Raw genomic sequence first — 18,235 nt, forward strand, 5'->3', positions numbered from 1 at the left:
GACCTCATATGTGAAGAATATCAGACTATGAGACCCTTAGAAGAGGATCCAACTAACCCATACTCAGACTCTTGTCCCACAGACACTGTAAAATAAATAATAATGGTTTTTGTTTTAGGGACCCTTTAGTGTAGGCTGACACTCCATCCACTCAGCCAAACTGGCTAGGGCTCTTTCACTCTACAATTCCCAGCCACATGGACAGGTTATCAACCTCAGTCCCTTCATAGGTGAGGGCTCCAGTAGGGGCCTGAGGAGATCTTTAATGTAGGCCAGTGAGAGACCTCTCCTCTGGTGGGCAAATATCCCGAAAGGAAACCCCACCCAAGACCTGGGAGCCCCTTCTAATGTACAGGCAACACATTTTACAATATTGAACTGTGTTAACATCCATTTAAAATGTAATTCAGTGTACCTGTAATTTCACTTAATTAATATAAATTAATATGCCTGCACCTTAGTTTATAAATGATTACTTTCCTGCTATCTATTTAATACAAATACTGTGGGAACAAAAGCAGTGTTTTTAAATATATTCTGTAAAGTCTCCTAAGTTGAGAATAACAGGTGAATGCTAAATAATAGAAATAATTAGCATAGCTTATAGTTACAAGATTAAAAATTAAATGACATTTTCCTGATGACGGTGTTTTTAAATGCCCCTTTTGCAAAAACATAGGAATCTTTGTAATTCAACAGACTGAATAAAATAAACAATATGATGCTGCTATCCATGCAACACATTTGCTCTATTGGAATTTTCAATTTTCTTTTCCACGTGAATGGCATTAATAGAAGTTTTCAAACATTTTTGACAACTATAATTGGTCCTTAAGCTCTTATCATCAAAATGCCACTACTACTCAAATTTGCATATAAATTCCTGTTCTCCAGCATATACCACATGAATGAAGAAAATAACTGTTTGCGTTTCTAGTCGGATAAATAGCATTTCAGGCAAACTGAATGTGTTGTGTGGATCGTGAGATCTAGAAGACAGCTGCTAGAGATGATGATCACCATAAAAGCAACTCTGGGAAGGATGTGAAGTGTTTTTAAGGGTGACTGACTGTTCCCCATACTTAGACACCACCAACCATGGTAAGAGCCACACATTCCAGTAAGCAGCTTCTCAAAATTACCTCTTTACTGCATGCCTATCCCATTAGCACAGCCACCTCCTTGTCATTCACACCGATGTAATGATCACTTCTGCAGCATTACACCCTGGGCCTGGCTGGCTGGCTGCCTCTTACTCTGTGGCAAGATTATTGATTGCAGATGCTTACTAAGCAAGTATGAGGCAATAAGCCATGAGAGCTGTTGATAATTCAAGAGGCAAAGCTAGTAATTATATGGGGATCAGGAGGATTATTACATGCGTGGTCTTGGTAAATATGACTGATTGCTATGGCATCGCTGTGATGGCTATTTGAATTTAAATGCATTACCATTGATTTTTTTGTTTTTATTACATTTAAATTGACAGATTTTAATGTAAATAGTCCATTCTTCCCAAAGAACAGATCCTGTTACTGTAATTTAATGATTAATGGACATGTGCAGCAGTTAGGGTTTCTAATACTTAGTCTAAGGCAAAGTCACTGTCTTTCCCTTCCAATTTACTTTCCTTTTATTGTTTTCTAAATGTAACATGTACCGTGCATCAGAATTCCAGGTCAATTTTATTTTGATCTATTGGCATTGTTATGCTAAGTATAAAAATTCCAGTTAAAGAAGTAACTAACATGAAAATCACATACAAATTGAACACAGATTACCATTATGTCTTCCTGCCTTTTTCTTTTCCAAGTCAAATCTGTCAAGTAGACAAACACTTCCAAAAAAATATGATAAAGTTTAAATAAAACTGGATAATGCCAATAGTCTAAAATTTGAACTAGGTAAAGTGAACATACTAGTTCACTAGTATGCAGGAATTGCTTATTTTAAATGGTCAGCATTGTGATTCCTAAGTCATTAGAGAAGGAATAAATTTTCAAAAATACTGATCAAAGACACAAAATGGGGAATGTATTCTATGATAATATTTAACATAATTTTAATTCATTTGAAAGATGCACTAGAGAATGAAATCATATTCAGAATTGTGGAAGTTTGCTGGTCCTAAAATCAGAGATTTAAAAAGCAGACCCAATAATAAACTAAACTCATTCTGACTTAACATATATAACATAATTTGGCCAAAAATACATATTCCCAAATAAAATTAGTGTGCTAAGTGGCAATTTTGCATTTTTGCAATCTCATCCATGCCTACCTCAACGGGAGACACATAGGTCCTCACATCTACATCTGCCTTCAATCTGTTGTGGTGTGTTGTTTAGGTCCAAGCAGGTGAAGAAAAAAATATGGCCCTACTTAAAGACATAGTTGGAAATAGAGGAGTACTTAATATTTTCAGATAATTGTAGATATTTTTCTCTGATACTATACTAGAGCTCCATAAGCCATAGTTTCTTAAAGATTAGTTACAATAAAGAATAAGAAGTCATATTCATGAACTGATTTTACACTGTTACATTAAAAGCCATTGGTTGATTTTTGCATTTAGAAGGAGTATTTTACCCATACATGACCACATAACATTATACTTTGGCCATTTGGAAGATAATGATTAATTCATTGTTAAGTAGATTTTTCAAATGTTGACATAGTTCATTTTATGATATTAAACAATCACATTTATTAATATCACTACCGACCACATTAGGAAAGTGTTAGTATGTTGTCAAATTCACTGTGGCAGACAAGTTTTCCGAAATTGAAAGCTTAGATTTTTATCACTGGCAACAAATTAAAAGTGCAGGCTTATTAAAAAAATAAATAAAAATGTAAAAAGTCTGGCATGCACTCACATTTGAATAAACATAGTTTGCTTGTCAAACATTCTTTTAAGTAAATTTGGTATTTCATGAATAAAGATCCCAGTTCAGCTGCAGACATATTTAAAATCATATAAATGCTTTTTCTAGAGACAAACCAGCATACTTTGCTAAACAAAGGTGCTTTAAAAAATTTATATATATATGAGGAAGGGAGTGAGATATATATATCAAGCTGACACTCTATCCACTGAGCCAAACCGGCTAGGGCTACAAAGGTGCTTTATGTGAACTTTCCATTTTGTCATATAGACTATTAAAAGATGTGTACTTAAGGATTGAGATGTACTAAAATTTTAATATTTACTGTATCATTCCTAGCTGATTTGGCTCAATGGATAGAGCGTCAACCTGTGGACTGGAGGGTCCAGGGTTTGATTCCCTTCAAGGGCATATGCCTGGGTTGCGGGCTGGATCACCAGTAGGGGGCTTGCAGGAGGCAGCCAATCAATCCTCCTCTCTTATAATTGATGTTTCTATCTCTCTCTTCCTCTTTCTTCCTCTCTAGTAAATAAAAATATTTTAAAAACGTAAGAATGACTTTGATGCTAGCATCAAAGTCATTCTTAAGTGAAAAAAATAAAATCAGAGATTAAAACATCTAAGTGTTCATTCCATGCAGTAGATGAATGAAAAGATCCTAGAAAAGGTAAGAAACAAGGCTAAGAATATCAATCAAAGTTAAAACTGAAACAGAAATTATTATTACTAGTCTTATAATGGCCCACATTTATTGACTATATGTCATATACAAGCTTAATATCCTTTGGGCAGGAAATAACTTATAGTTAGGCATTTAAGTAGGCATTTTTATAGTCTACCATTGGGCATCCTCTCCCATAGTTCAATACCTGTGGATGGAATGTACTTTTGATATGGAATTGTTTGAATACAAGGATGCAGAACCCAAGGACATGGAGGGTCTATCTGAGGGATTTGAGCATCTGTGGAATTCAGTATTAAATGTGGGGTCCTAGAACAAATCTCCCATGTATATTGAGGGACAACTGTATTTCTAATAAGAAATAACCCTGAGGATAGATTATTCATAAAAGTCAGGTCTAATACAATGAGGGTTTAAATATAAGCTTCTTGACTTTAATATCAGTAATATTGGTCTATGAATACAATCTTGTGGCTCTTATATTTAAAAATGCACAAAAGTGTGGCTCAGTTGGTTGAAGTTATTATCCAATATGCCAAAAGTTGATGGTTTGATACCTGGTCAGGGCATTATAGGAAAGGCAATCAATCTCTCTCTCTGTCTCTCTGTCTCTGTCTCTCTCTCTCTCTCTCTCTCTCTCTCTCTCTCTCTCTCTCTTTCTTTTGCTTTCTCCCTCCCTCCCTCCCCCTCCCCCCTTTCCTCTCTAAAATAGATAAGCATATCCTCAGGTGAGAATTTAAAAAATGCACCAAAGTGTTCTTTAATAGACCATGGATAAGGGTGTGATAAAATGTATATATATACACTCACACATATAAACACACTATGGAATTCTCCTCCCCCTCCCCCCTCTCCTCTCTAAAATAGATAAGCATATCCTCAGGTGAGAATTTAAAAAATGCACCAAAGTGTTCTTTAATAGACCATGGATAAGGGTATGATAAAATGTATATATATATACACTCACACATATAAACATACTATGGAATTCTCCTTAGCCATAAGAAAAATGAAATACCACCATTTGCAATAACATGGATAGACCTTGATAATATTATGCAAGCAAAATAAGTCAGTCAAAAATAGCTAAGAATCACATGATTTCACTCATATGAGAGATATAAAACAGAAACTTATAGACACAAACAATAGTATCATGGCTACCAAGGGAATGGGGTGCAAAGTAGTAAAGGGGGGGATAAATATATAGTGAAGGAAGATGATTTTACTTTGGATGGTGGGAACACAATGCAATGCAATATACAGACTATGTATCATATAAATGTCCATTTGAAACTTATATGATCTTATTCACCAATATTACCCCAATAAATTTAGTAAAATACAGGTTATTCATTCATTCATGGGATGTTAAATAATTACTATAACACTGTTCTACACTCTGTAGATACAGTGGCAATAAAAGTTAAGATCCCTTTTTTTCATAATGAAGAAAACAGAGCAAAAATACATAACACACTAGAGTATCAAATAATAGTGATATTGCCATCAAATTTTAGTAATGTAAACAAATAAAGAGTGGTAATTACAAGCCTTATATAAAAAAAGTGAGGGAAACCCAGTTGGCAGGTTGCCTGAAACACCAAGAGCACAGAGTCTAATGAATATTAAGATTGAAATTCTTGTAGCATATTTAAGAAAAGGTAAAAATTGGGTAGTTGGTTACATATGTCTAGAACTCCACTGTTCCATATGATTACCACTAGCCACATGTGGTTATATAACTTTGCTTTAGTTAAACTTAAAATCCAGTTCCTCGTTTACACTAGCTTTATTTCCAGAGCTTAAATAGGTACCTGGGGGTATAGCTACCATATTGGACAATACAGACAGAGAACACATCTGCCTTTGCAGATTTTCCAAATGGAAGCACTGCTTTAGAGATCAGAGAAAGGCCAGATATGGGGACATGAATTTTGAAATTAAAAAATGACAACGAAGGCTTCTTTTACTTGAACAACTGGTTAGATAGTAGTACCAATTTCTGAGATGAGTAGAGAAAAGAAGGTTGGCATTCACATTGCATATTGAAAGTTTTCCATCTACAGAGGATATGACCTGAATGATATATTGAAGTATTTAACAAAATTAAATATCATAAATAGAAGGAAAATTGTAAATAAGAATATTAGTATCAAACTTGAAACACTGCAAAGAAAAATGCCTATAATTCTGAAGCACAGATAGATACTCTATATAGCTTATAATTTTCAGAAACCTATTATAGATTTTTTTATCATGTCTAATTAATAGAATTCTGTTCCCACAGATGCAAAATCACTTGGATATTAAAGGTATAACAGAACAACTAAATTCCATTCCTAGAATGCTGGCAGAATCAACCCTTTAACTTTCACATATGCATAAGTACCAACACTTCTGCTGATAATTAAGACTAGAAAAGCTTAGTTCCATTAGCTAAATCATCCCAGTAACTCCACATTAGGACACAATGAATTGCACAGGCAAAATCCATAGATGATAGATAGATAGATAGATAGATAGATAGATAGATAGATGATAGATGGATATAGATATCTCCTTTCTTTGATGATCTTATGAATATTTTAAAATTTACCTCCCAAATTATTTATCACTGCTTTTAGTAAATGCAAGATTAAAATTCCAATACCTAGTGCCCTTTACATGTTTCTATATTTATTCTAAAAATATAACATGTGCAAAGCAAACTGTACTCTACTCCTGTCATAAAGTTATTTTAGCTATTTTTTTCTTTCTGGATCCTTCTTATGCCTCCTACTTATTTTGTAATAATACATCTACTGCTATTATTTTTAATTAAAATTATAAATTTAAAAAATAGGGATAGTTTTAATAGGACTTAAAAATAGGGATTGTTTTCATTTTTAGAGATCCTTTGAAAATAAAGTTATTGTGTGTGTGTGTTTAATCACTGAAGATAATGCAAATAATACATAGCAAGGAAGCAAAGCCTGTCTAAACAGATGATTACAACTCAGAAAAGAATTTGACCAACACATATAACATGAAAGAAGCATGAGCATATCTATTTGTAATAAAATACTTGGTGATTTTGTTTTATTAGTATTATTTTGCTAAATGGTAAAATTGTTTTAATATTGAATTTTTATTTCCCAGAAAAACATTATTTATTCTTTAAAATATTTGATATATTAAAATTTAATTTATTGCTGTGAATAATTAATTTATGCTGTGAATAGTGAAATAAGACAAATAGCCTTATTTTATGCTAGAACATCCAATAAGTACCATTTAATTTACCAAAAAATGAATAATTCCTCCATTATATATTCTATGGGCTTATCAAATTTGAGACAAGTTGCAATCCACCACTAAATTCAGACATTAGTATTTAGACCTCATCAATGTTAAATATTAATGGATTTTATAATTATTCTTCCTCAACATTAGTAAGTTGAGACATAAAACAACTTTAAATATTCTGTTTTATTCATGAGCAATTATTTAGATCAAACACTTTATGATGTTATTCAAGGTCACTTGGTAAAAACTTCATAATATTTAGCTAAGTGGGAAACAATTATACATGTTCTTAAGTCCTTGGTACTTTGAAAACAGTGAAATTACCAAAAACACATGTTTCACTTCATGGTTGATTTAAGATCTGATAAAATTATCTTTCTTTTGTCAGTTCTGGATATGTTGTAATATATTTCCCATGATACTCAAAAAGATCTCAGCTTTTCTAGATATTTTCATGTATGACCATTTCTACCTTCCCATTACAAATAAATCATCCTGATAATCAGTGTTATACAGGTCTTACCAATCAATGGTAGAGAGATGTAGTACTTGAGGACAATTGGTGTGGAGATTTTAATAAAATGTCACACTTGGAGAAGAGAGCCAAATACACAATTTGACCAAATGCTAAGTGTTTGAAGGTTAAAGTGAGTGATCTATCACTGTTTATATGTCAATAGTGTAGATTGAATTAGTGGACTATAAGGATAAATCTAAATTTTAATTTGAGATAATTATTATTGCAATTTTGTTTCTAAAACTTTTGTTCAATAGACTTATAAAGTTTGAACTTATTGCAGGAATAATAGTTTTTTAAGCCCAGAAATATTCTAGATTCTTTCATTGGACATTATACTGCACATCCTATACATCCTATATAATAAAAGGTTAATATGTAAATGGTTGTCACACGCTCATGTGCAACAACTGATCAGCAGGAGGCTGCATACGCAGCAGGCATGCACATGTGGAAAGTGGTGAGCTGCCTACTGAGCATGATTTTGCACACTGAACCACTAGTTTATACTACAAAAAGTTGTTCAGTTTTATTGGTTGTTAGTGAAATAACAAGCATAGTTTGGCAGATTTTATTATGTAAAATATTTTGCTGAAAGGTGCTGGAACACTTTATTACATTTATCTTCTCTAATAGCAACTAAGATAAAAACTAATTTCCTCTTCAATCCCTAGGCTTGAAGATTTGATGATGATATTCTAGTTCACTGAAATACAAAACAATGCTAAAAGAATATGAATTTGACTGTTTCTAAAGCAGACCAAGATTTCTACCCTAACTTGTAATTTTATCACATTTTACATCCATTTCTTTATATAATCATATGACAAAAGTACACGTTAAATCTTGGATCTAGAAATGTGACTATAAAGTGTATTTCTAATATTTAAAATAATGACAATCTCTGAAGTTTTATTGGCATCATTTCCTAGTAGGAGAAATGAAAAGAGGATTTTTATAGCAAGTAAGAATTATTCTTACTTTCAAAGCCAAGGACTGCAACCATTTCTTCAAGTATTCTGGCAAACAAACCCTTTGGGTTAATCACAAAAGTCTTATTTACTGACAATAATGGTAGTCATGATCAGTAACTTAAAGAATTAGCTATTGGTACAATCTTACTACTTAGTATTGATCTCCTCATCTTTCATTATAGAGACATTCTTTGATATAGCATGCTTGAACAGATTAGTTATTTCTTCACCTTTTTAAAAATTGTAAATATATGCATACCCCATGGACACAAACAATAGTTTGGTAAGGTCAAGGATGGGTGAGGTGGGATGGGTGGAGGTAAGCAAGTAGGGTCAGCTATAATGTCAACAACAAAATTTTTAATAAATATTTTAATAAAAATTTAAAATAACTTGTAAATGTACTTTGGTAAGAGATTTTAAAATTCATTGAATAAGGATAATGAAAGTGACACACTATTTTTTTTTCCATATAGTCAAGAATTCGCTTATATTTTGTTCTGCTATAATTCCATCCTAAATATTCAATTGAAGTATATTGGGAAAAACTTATCCTTATAATTTTTTGATAAATTTTAACTACCACCATATTTGTTCCATTGCTACTGGCACTTCCATAAATTTTATATTCACTGATTTTCCATTCTATTAATATTTACGCAATCACATTCACCATGATTTTGCTGTGTTATGCCCCAACATTTCAGGGCAAGCAAGTAAAATAAAAGCAATTATTAAAAATGCTGTCAGACTTGAAATAGAATTTATTAAGTTCTTTGGGTCTAGGTGTCTGATGAATAAAGCAAAAATAAATCATTTAATGATTCAAATACCCTTTGGGGTATAGCAACATGTCATTAATGTTTTAATAACATATTTTTTAATCTAAAATTAACTTGCCTAGGGCCCATAACTTAGGCAAATATTGAAAATCCTCTTCAACTGCTGAAAATGATTGGCAGTTTCTGGGAAATTACTTGAAAATTTAAATTTAGATCTTCAAAAATCTCCAAAGGAAATATTTTCTTAGGTTAACCATTAAAAAATATATTGTTTGAAATTTAATTAATGACAATTAAATGTAGTTTGGTAAACATTTTCATAACTCTTTTTTCTACATATTATTCTTATTTGTATGTGTGATTAATAATGGGAGTTTTCAACTTATGAGTTAACATTCTTACAAGATGCTAATAGTTTCTAAATAAATTATTTTTAAATACTTAGAGCTTTTATGGAAATATGTAATTTAATGAATCACTTTCAAGGTTTGCTGATGTATGAATGCTAATATTCCAAAGAAGTATATAAAATTTAAGCTATACTATATTATGGTCACTGTCACCTTCAAATTTGCAGACTCAGGGATATTTTCTCTTATCAATATATATGGATAATATGGTTTCAAAATGCTATCAATCTATTTTTAATTTTTAATATATTTGAGATTTTATATTGAATATTTTACAAAATGAAAAATGTTCACAATGAACATTTATATTCAATTTTATAAACGTGTACATTTTACATGTATATATAAACTGATAATGGAAGTGAATATTTAAACAATATAAAGGTATTTTTCAATATAAGTTATAGCTGGAATATTAATATGTCTTAAAATTAAAGATAATCACCATAGTCCAAATAAAACATCTTCATAATAGTGAGATTATATTGATTAAACAGGATATGCCCTGTGTAACCACTTTATAATTGAAAAAACACAATATTTCCATAAATATGATTAACATACACATTTATTTAGAATTCTAAAGGGAAAAATTAATTTGATAGTGATAGATTGTGTCTAATGAAGCTCAACTCTGGTGTACATGTAAATTAAGTATAAAGAAGTAATCAACTGCAGTGTGAAACTTGTTTTAACTGAATTCTAGAGCAGTTGTCTGATGCTTAATTCGGAAGTTTGGTTTACTACCCCAATTCTAAAGCAGCTAAATATATATAGGTACATATATATACTAGAGGCCCGATGCATGAAAATTAGTGTAAGAGTAGGCCTTTCTTCCCCCAGCTGCTGGCACTGATTTCCTTCCAGCATCCTGTACATTTATACTAGTGACCTGGTTCACGAAATATATGCACATTAAAAGGGAATTATAGGAAATATTTTAATATTGCTATTTGTCCTTTCTCTATAATAGGAGTATCAGAGATGAAATACAATTAGTAAAATATATATGAAAATCTTTCTTCTGTCAGAATTTGGAGCATGCCACGGGAACCAAAATCAAGTCCCTGCCCGAGCCTCAAAATTGTGTGAGATCCAGACCAGACGAAGGCCACCCCTATTGGGCTAGATCTAGACCTGGCTAGCCCCACCGCCATCAAGCCCCACTGGGTGGAGGGCATGGCTCAGGTCACCTGGCACAACACTGGAGTGGGGTCATAGTTGAGGTGCCCATGCCCAGGCTGGGGGATGTGCCTTGAGGTTGCCATCAAGCCCTGCCAGGGGGAGGAGGTAGCCTCAGGACTCCCGGCCTGGCACCGGGGCAGGGTGCATGCCTTGAGTTTCCTCATCAAGCCCAACCAGGTGGAGGGCACAGAGTTGGGTCCCTGCTTATTGCACATTAAGGCTTGTTACGGAAACTTGGCTTCTGCTGTGGGCACAACCATCTTGTGCTGTGGAATCCCTGCCTCCACTGCAGGCACAGCCATCTTGACCATTACAGCATGATAGTGAATTTGCATATTCCCTCTTTATTATATATGTAAATATAGGTTGTCCCCCAAAAATGTATAACGTATATATACTAATGGCCCAGTGCACAAAAATTCATGCACTTGGAGGCAGGATCCCTCAGCCCAGCCTGCGCCCTCTCACAGTCAGTACCCCACAGAGGATGTCCACTTGACAGCCTAAGCTTTCTCCCCAGGGGATCAGGCCTAAGCTGGCAGTAAAACATCCCTCTGGCAGCTTGGGAGCCCTGAAACGATGTCCAACTGTGGCTTAGGCCTGCTCCCCTCCCGTCAGGGAGTGGAACTAAGCTGCAGCCAGACATCCTTAGCGTTACAGAGGAGGTGGGAGAGGTTCCCGCCTCTACTGCTGCTCTCACAGCAGCCAGCTCTGCTTGTGGCTGAACAGAGCTATCCCTGTGGGAGCTCACTGACCCCTGTATTAGCGTCTGTCCCCTGGTGGTCAGTGCATGTCATAGCAACCAGTTATTCCTGGTTTTTCAGCTATTAAGGTTAATTTGCATATTATCATTTTATTATATAGGACTAAAGGCCTGTTTAACAAATTCGTGCATGGGTGGGGGGGGGGGAGGGTGGGTGTCGCTCAGCCCAGCCTACACCCTCTACAATCTGAGACCCCCTCAAGAGATGTCCAACTGCCCAATTAGGCCCGATCCCTGGCAGTTGGACATCCCTCTCACAATTTAGGACTACTGGCTCCCAACTGCTCACCTGCTTGCCTTCCTGATTGCCCCTAACTGCTTCTGCCTGCCACCCTGATCATACCCTAACCATTCCCCTGCCAGCCTGTTTGCCCCTAACTGCCCTCTCCTGCAGGCCTGGTCACCCCCAACTTCCCTCTTCTGCCAGCCTGGTTATCCCTAACTGACCTGCCCTGCAGGCTTGATTGACCCCAACTGCTCTCCCTTGCAGGCCTGGTCCCTCCCAACTGCCCTCTCATGCTGGGCTGATGGTCCACACTGCAATTCCTGGCAGGCCTGGTCCCTCTCAACTGCCCTCCACGGCTGGCCATCTTGCGGTGGCCATTTTGTGTCCTCATGAGGGCAGGATCTTTGACCCCATGGGGGCAGCCATCTAGTGTGTTGGAGTGATGGTAAATCTGCATATTACTCTTTTATTAGATAGAATAGAGGCCTGGTACAAGGGTGAGTACAAACTGCTTTGCCCTGAATGGTGTCCTGGATCAGAGTGGGGGTCCCTTGGGGCATGGGGTGGCCTGGGTGAGGGGCCTGTGGTGGTTTGCAGACTGGCCACTCCCCCCCCCCCCCCCAGTGACCCATGTGGAGAACCTGATATCAGGGGTTTATTTATCATCTATCATTGAAACTTCGTAGCCTGGAGTGAAACCAAGCCTTCTGCTCGCTCAGGGCTGCTGCCACATCTGTTGGAATTTATTTATCTTCTATAATTGAAACTTTATAGCCTGGAGCAGAAACCTGAGCTGGCCAGGGCTTCTGAAACTTGGCTTCCTCCATTGCCAGGGGCAACCCTAGCCTCCTGCTCTCTGCAGCTCCATGGCTGCTGCCATTTTTGTTGGAGTTTACTTATCTTTTATAATTGAAACTTTGTTTCCTTGAGTGGAGGCCTGGTCCAGCCAGGGTGTGTGGAAAACTTGGCTTCCTCAATTGCTAGGGAAACCCAAGCCTCCCTCCTGCTCTCTGTGGCTGGTAACCATCTTGGTTGGGGTTAATTTGCATAATTGTTCTGATTGGCTGGTGGGCGTGGTTTGTGGGTGTAGGGAGTGGTGGTTAATTTGCATATTACTCTTAATTAGATAAGATAGAGGCCTGGTGAATGAGTGGGGGCCAGCTGGTTTATCCTGGGTGAGGGGCCTGTGATGGTTTGCAGGCTGGCCATGCCCCCCAGCAACTGATGTGGAGGCCCTGATATCTGAGATTCATTTATCTTCTACAATTGAAACTTTGTAGTCTAGAGAAGAGCCAAGTCTCCTGCTTGTTCCATGGAGGCAGCCATTTCTATTAGGATTTATTTATCTTCTATAATTAAAACTTTGTAGCCTTAAATGGAGACCAAGGCAGGCCAGGGTGTGCGGAAAACTTGGCTACCTCGATCGCTGGGGGCAAAACTAGCCTCCTGCTCTCTCCAGCTCTGTGGCTGCAGCCATTTTTGTCAGGATTCATTAATATCCTGTAATTGAAACTTTGTAGCCTGGAGTGGAGGCCTGGGCTGGCCAGGGTGTGTGGAAAGCTTGGGTTCCTCCATAGCCAGGGAAACTCAAGCCTCCCTCCTCTCTCTGTGGCTGCAGCCATCTTGGTTGTGTTAATTTGCATACTCACTCCTGATTGGCTGGTGGATGTGGCTGTTGGGCGTGTCTTGTGGGTGTAGTGTAGTGATGGTTAATTTGCATACTGCTATTATTAGATAGGATATTATATAGGATACTTTGAGTCACTATAAAGGAAGTGTTTATTAAAATATATTTTTTTCACAATTGAGCTATCAGCTGCTAAAATATGTATACATTTTTGGAGGGACACCCTGTATATGTCTATATATATATATATATATATATATATATATATATATGCTTATTGGCTGCATATTGTTTACTAGGCACTAATCTATAAAGTACATAGTCTTTATTGTATTCATTCTTCATACAGTCTTAAAATTCCAGCATTATGTTAATTTTAGATATGAGAAAATTGATTGCTGGACTAATCAGTAACCAAGCCAGGTTTGTTACACAAATCAATATGTCTGCAATATCCCTGTTATTATCTGTTATTATAAATTATTCTTATAATTTATATAATGAATAAATCTGTCAGTAGTTATATATATATTTATATGGTAAATTTAAAAAAATATAATGTCTGTATTTGATATCTATATGTGATTACTAATGAAGAGAAACTTGAAGAAGCAGAATGATTAAAGAATGAGATATCGTTTTTTCATGAGTGGACAAAATTACATCCCACAAGTAGAAATAGCATCCAACATAAGAGATATGATCTGATCTCCAGTGTGTGTATTGTCCATTACTGAATCACTTTAATATGCTTGAAAATACCCCTGTGATATAACTAACAAAAGGTTTGAGAAGAAAACTGCTTTGTTATAACCAAATAAAGCATAAGAACAGGAAGCATATGGCATTTTTAAATAAAGAAATACATATACATTTGCAAATCTGTCCCTGAAGTTAAACTTTACAGACCATCACAAATACTCCCAAAAAGCATGCAATAGAGTTTCAGGGAGTTATTGGTGAGTACAGAACACACTCCATAATATTCTGAATATTATGACACTAAGCTGTAACTTATGTGTCTGGATTTAGCTCTTGCTGATAAAACCTGCCTCAACTTCTAACTTCTATTAAAATCTCTGCTGCTGCTCCAGTGACTGGTTTACCCAATAGAATTTTTACAAGAGTACTATCTGGAGCAAAGAAAGCTACTTTATGGGAACATAAAACTCCTGGAGGTCAAAACTGAAGTGTACATGTCTTTCCGAAGTCCAGTTAATACTCTTGGTTGCATACTTGCCTAGATCTCCATTAATGAGGTCCTCAGTACTCATAGCTGTTTACTGCACTTCCCCACAACGTAGAAAAATCTTGAAGCAAAGAAGTCAAAATTGATGGCATTTCCAGCTTTGATATCTTGGCCAAACTCTAACATATAAGCTTCTGTCCTGCTCTTGTAACCAATATGATTAAATCTGCTACCATAATTACTGGATCCTTTTTTATGGTTCTGAATCAAAATCATTACAATGGAATAAGTCCAGTATTGAATTTCATCATTTTTGACTCTCAGCTTGGCCTTATTACCTTGCATCTTTTCATCCTCTTTCATCTTCTCATAATGGCACTAAAAAACATTTTACATTGTCTAGGAATTTTTAAAATTTACATGTTATTTTATTTAATCCACATCATATTACAATGAAGTGCTTTATTAATTTTATCTTGCAGATTATATAAAAATAAAAGTAATAATTTTTCCAGAATTATACTGTCAGAGAGTGGCAAAATTGGCCATTTCTTACTCTAGAATCTGTACTCACAAAACCTCTAACATGCTGAAACCGGTTTGGCTCAGTGGAGAGAGCATCAGCCTACGGACTGAAAGGTCCCAGGTTTGATTCTGGTCAAGGGCATGTACCTGGGTTGCGGGCACATCCCCGGTAGGGGGTGTGCAGGAGGCAGCTGGTCGATGTTTCTCTCTCATCGATGTTTCTAGCTCTCTATCCTTCTCCCTTCCTCTCTGTAAAAACTCAATAATATATGTATATAAAAAAAACAGAAGAAAAGAAAAACCTCTAACAAATTAAAATTATGATTTTAATTTTTTTTTTCTGTATTACCACTTGCTGGAAGATCTAAACCGTGTAAGACCATGATGATGCGTGCAGTCCTATCTAGATCTTTTACGTAGTCTATTCAAAGCACCCCTTTGTCATTGCACTCTAGAACTGTGCTGTGTTTTCACCCATTACAAACTCATTATATAAACTGCTTGACAGAATTCCCAATCTTTTTTAATATAAAATATATTTTTATTGATTTTTTTACAGAGAGGAAGGGAGAGGGATAGAGACTTAGAAAAATTGATGAGAGAGAAACATTGATCAGCTGCCTCTTGTGCACCCCTCTATGGGGGTATGCCCACAACCAAGGTACATGCCCTTGACTGGAATCGAACCTGGGATCCTTCAGTCCACAGGCTGAAGCTCTATCCACTGAGCCAAACCTGTTTTGGCAGATTCCCAATTCCTATCTTCCTAGCCCATACTGTGAAAACTATGACTCTTATCCCTCAGATGAAATTTCCACCCAAATCAATGTGTGGGTCTTTCATTATTTATTCAACCATTAAATAATAACTTACAAGCTCTTATTATGAGAAAAGAACATCCTAAGAACTGTAAACATAATAATAAACAAGATAGAGAATACTTCCTATCTTGTCTCATGCTAATGATTTCATCTAATTAAGAAAATTAACTCTCAAGAACTTGCTCATCCATTTCTTTGAAGAACAAAAAATTCTAAAAGTCCCATTTTTATTTTCATTTACAGGAAAATGTACTAAGAGTTTGAAACCATTTAAAAGTTGTGTACACATGTGACTGTCAGTCAGTTTATTAGATGTACCAGTTTATAATGTGGATTTTGTAATCAAAGAAAACACAATAATTTTAACAGAAACATCAAAAGTGTTTTATTCAAAATAATGCCCATTGCTAGCTACATATTTCCCCCATCTTTCAGGTAATTTGTGGATACCATCCCAATTCTTTAAAATTCTAAATTTGTATAGAGCTACCTAAGAGCCCCAGTAACCAAAGCAATGTTGAGGAAGAGGAAGAGAGTTGAAGTCTTTCTGGTTTCAAACTATATTATCAATATATAGTAATCAAGATAGCAAAGTCTTTTCATAAAAACAGACATATAGATTAATGGCACAGAATTGGAGCCCAGACATAAAACCCATGTATACTGATTACAACTAAGGAGCCAATACTAATCAATGAGGAAATGATATTGTCTTTAATAAGTGGTTTTGGGACAACTGGACAAACAAATGCAAAGCAGTGAAAATGGACTGATATTATACACCCTATAGTAAAAGTAACCTAGAATGGATTAAAGAGTAGAATGTAGAACATTACAACATACAACTCCTGGAATAAAACAAAGGGTAAGTTTTCTGGCATTAGTCTTGGTGATGATTTTGGATTTGACACCATAAGCAAAGGAAAAAGTGAGATTACATCAAACTAAAAGGCTTACTTAGAACAAAGCAATCCATCAACAAAATGAAATGGAAGAAAACATTTGCAAATCCTATATCTAATAATGTCACTCAGTAGAAAAAAATAGTAAAAAAATGGGCAGATGATCTAAATAGATATTTTTTCCAAAGATAGCATACACATGGCCAACAGGTACTGAAATTATTCACAATATCACTAATCATCAGGGAAATGCAAAGTATTACCACATACCTGTTAAAATGGCTAGCCTCGCCCTAACCGGTTTGGCTCAGTGGATAGAGCCTAGGCCTGTGGACTGAAGGGTCCCAAGTTCGATTTCGGTCAGGGGTATGTACCTTGGTTGAGGGAACATATCCAGTAGGAATTGTGCAGGAGGCAGCTAATCGATGTTTCTCTCTCATCGATGTTTCTTACTCTCTATCCTTTTCCCTTCCTCTCTGTAAAAACAAAAAATAAAATAATTTTTTAAAAAAGAATGGGTAGCCTCAAAAAGTCAAAAAACAGGACAATAATAACTGGAAAAGGTGTTATGCTTCCATGTTTATTACAACATTATTCACAATACTAAGACAGAGGAAAACATGATAAACATTCACAATGGAATATTAATCAGCCACAGGGGGGAAAATGAAATTTTACAATTTGCAACAACATGGATAAACTTTGAGGACATTATGGTAAGTGAAGTCAGAAGAAGAAAGACAAGGTTTGATCTCACAAGTAGAATCTTTAAAAACCACAATATGTTTCTCCCTCATAATGATGAGTCTCTCTGGGCAAATTACAGGCCTACCTAAAGAACTTCTAGACTTTGATAGTCACAATTCTATCATAAGATGACACAGGTGTGACTTTTGATTAATATGTACATAAGAAGCATAGTAATGAGAAGTTTCTATTGAATCATACAGCAAAAGAATCAGAGGATATTGTACCAATGACTGTTGAGGCAAAACAAATACTTTAACAAAACAAAAAATGTGGTTCAAGGTCTGATTCACTTTCCCTGAAATGGAGCTTTTGCTCTATTATTTCCTGTGATATTGGCTTTATATCTTCTTCTTTATGCATGCTTCACCTCATTCCTGATAGCAGCTTCCTTTTTTCTCTTGGTTCACATTTTTGCCCTTTGCAATTCCAATTCCCTCATGACTCTGCTTCAGTTTGCCCTTCCTGGCATCTCACTTCATATGAATATAAGCATGCTTCTTTGAATTTTTGGCTTGGCAAAATATTATCACATAGCTTTCATAAATCCTAGCAGGCCTTTTATTCTAAATACATAAATGTTCCAAGTTGCCATTCATTTGAGTCAAAGCCCTAAGAGCAAATGCTTTATTCCTTTCAACAATGCCAGATATTTTTGTTTTATTTTTACAACTTAAAAATTTTTCAGTAAAAGCTTATTTCATTTCCT

Source organism: Pipistrellus hanaki (genome assembly GCF_964339955.1).
Source record: "Pipistrellus hanaki genome assembly, chromosome: 1".
NCBI classification, from domain to species: domain Eukaryota; kingdom Metazoa; phylum Chordata; class Mammalia; order Chiroptera; family Vespertilionidae; genus Pipistrellus; species Pipistrellus hanaki.